Source organism: Ramularia collo-cygni (genome assembly GCF_900074925.1).
Source record: "Ramularia collo-cygni strain URUG2 genome assembly, contig: RCC_scaffold01, whole genome shotgun sequence".
In the NCBI taxonomy this organism is placed as follows: Eukaryota; Fungi; Ascomycota; class Dothideomycetes; order Mycosphaerellales; family Mycosphaerellaceae; genus Ramularia; species Ramularia collo-cygni.
In genome coordinates, this window is record NW_019716255.1 from 1,565,969 (window position 1) to 1,569,033 (window position 3,065).

The window sequence follows — 3,065 nt, forward strand, 5'->3', positions numbered from 1 at the left end:
TCGACCTTACTTAATAGCTTTAGACTTAGAGTTTAAGCTTTTTCTCGGAGTCCTTTACTTTTTCCGTAACGACTACGGTAACCTTGCTCCGCGCATTACTCGGCCCTTAGCCTTCTACGCCGCCGCCTTTAGCCTAAYATGTCTTATTAGCATAGCCGGTRCGGCTATAGTTAGAGCACTTTAGGTCTAAATAGGCGCCTTCTTTACGCTTGCGTAAAGGCTRCTCGCTACTACGGTTRGACTTAGGTTTRCGTTCCTTATTACGATTATAGGTATTCTTACGTAGTCTGCTACTACTACGGTTATAGTCCTAAGACTTATAATTGCCGCGCTTAGTACCCGTAAGCTGTGCGTTCGTACCCTTATYRGCTGCTTTAATRCGCCTTACTAGCGCTACTATCTCTACCCTTATTATAGGTATAGAGTGTAACTTAATAATCTCCTAACGGAGAGCTGGTCTTAGCTTAGCGAGGAACTAACGTACGAGCTAAGCTTRCGTRTAGTCTAGTTAACTCTCTAGYACTTCTAGTTTAAGGGCGAATTRCTTTACCGTTTRATCCTAGCTCTACCGAACYCTTTCGTACTTAAGCGTAACGCTAAGCGCGCGGTTCGTAGGGTCCCCGACGGTRTTACGTACGAACGATTAGAAATCCTCCTACGTATAGCTCGGCGTAAGCGCCTCGATATCGTGCTCGTTATACTACGACTCCGCGGCGTTACCTCCTAGCTACATAACGCTATAGAGGACCTTATTATAGTTACTCTCTAGGCTAGTAGTAGTATTAGCGAAGATTATCTTAAGTTGGCGTAGGAATTCGCGTGCCTCTTTAATAGAATCCCCTAAGAATAGTTTAGGATCCTTTATCTTAGGTCTTGCGCCTACTCCGCTACGCGTATGCGCTACGCTTAAACTCGAGGTGCTTATAGTATCCGGATCTTCCTTATAAAAGAGGCGCGTAGGCACGACTCCGCGGCGGGGTATAGTAGTAGCTACGCCTACGTCGGCGCGGTTACGATTACGCTTTATTTATTAGACTTTTAACTAAAGTCGGCGAATCGTCTCTTACTACTATAGAGCCTGCTTCTCGCCTTCGAGGCGCTAGATTATCTTATTAGCGGTCTCTTCCTTATCGCGTTCGTTTTCTCCGTAATCTATCGTGTCTTCGTCTAGAGTAGGCTATATAGGCTCTACGGCAGCGACTTCTTCGACATCGTAGTTAGGGAGCTCTTCGACGCGTTCTTCTTCGTAGCGCTACTCGGGAGCAGTCGCTTCGCGGGCGGCGCGCCTAGGGGCTATTTCGTTAGGATCTAATAGATCGCTACCCTTAGAGAGGAAGAAGAATTAGAATTATAAGGGTRAAGATGTAGCAATGTATTAGACACCCGTAATTACTCGATTAGAGATAAGACTAATTCTTGTAGGTTRAATGTGCGCTATACGTAGGAGTTATGCATACGCTAAGCCTACGCTAAGCAGTTAGGCTAYATTACACTCCCTTCTCTAAGGTTGGTTAATCCAGCCACCTCTATTAATCCTGTTATTGTAAGGGCTCTTATATAGCCCTTACACTAAGTAATACGCGGAGTAAGGTTACCGTAGTCGTTACGGAAAAAGTAAAGGACTCCGAGAAAAAGCTTAAACTCTRAGTCTAAAGCTATTAAGTAAGGTCGATATACACCTAGCGCGCTACTAGCGCGGCGTAGTCGAAACGAAGGTAGGACTAATATAGGTCGACTACCTACTAGACGATATAGCCGATATTAACGTTATATCGAGAGAGTTCGTACTTCGAGCCGGCTTACTAGCGAGAGTAGATACGCTATTGCTATTTACATCCTCCTTTATTAGAGAACTAGGTTACTACTACGGAGCGTACGCTATACGCCTACGTATCGTAGACTCGGAAGGAGTCGAACGAATAATAGAAGYAACCTTCTATATATACGAAACTCCGAAGCCCGAACTAATATTAGGCCGCCCCTAGCGACGTATATAACGTATAATCGTCGATAGCGCTACGGATACGTAGCGCTTTAGTAAACTAAACTCTAGTCGAATTAAGGTTATTAATYTATAGGAGTTTTACCGTAAGATATAGGGCAAGCACGTAAGGGTTCTCGTAGTAAGCGTATTACGTACTAGCGAAATCCTTAGTAGGTCCGAACTTCCGGAGGAGTTTAAGGCATATTACGATATATTCTTTCCTACGGATAAGGCGAGGCGTAAGCTCCCCGACGACGTAGAGCACGCTATCGATTTAGAGCTAGGTAAGAAGCCGCCCTTTAAACCTCTCTATTATTAGTCTCTRAAAGAGCTAGCGYAGCTATAGGAGTATATTACTAAAGCGACTAAGAACGATTAGATCGAGCTTAGCGAAAGCGAGGCGGGTGCGCCTATCCTATTCGTTCCGAAAAAGGATAGCTTACTACGCTTATATATAGACTATCGCGGCTTAAACGAAATTACGATTAAGAACCGCTATCTACTTCCCTTAATTAGCGAGACGCTTAATCGACTTAGGGGCAACGCATTCTTTACTAGCTTAGACCTCTCGGCTACGTATTATCGCATTAAGATTAAGGCTAGCGATCGCTAGAAGACTGCGTTTCGCACGCGTTACGGACACTTTTAATATAAGGTTATGCCTTTTAGACTATATAACGTACTAGCGACTTTTTAAGGATATATTAACCGAGCCTTATCGGGGCTAGTCGATATAATCTGCGTCGTTTACTTAGATAATATTCTTATCTATAGCAAAGACCGAGCGTAATACTAGCGTAACGTATACGCCGTACTTAATAGGCTAAGGAAGTTTTAACTTTACTACAACTTTAAGAAGTATAGTTTCTTCTAAGATTTAGTCGATTTTCTCGGCTTCGTAGTTACTACGTAAGGCGTTACGATAGACCTACGTAGGGTAGACGTAGTCGCCGAGTAGCCTCGGCTAGAAACCCTTAAGGATATATAAGCACTCCTTAGATTTACTAACTTCTATAGGCGGTTTATTTAGTAGTACTTACGTATTATAAGGCCCTTAACCGACCTTTCGAAGGGAGCTATT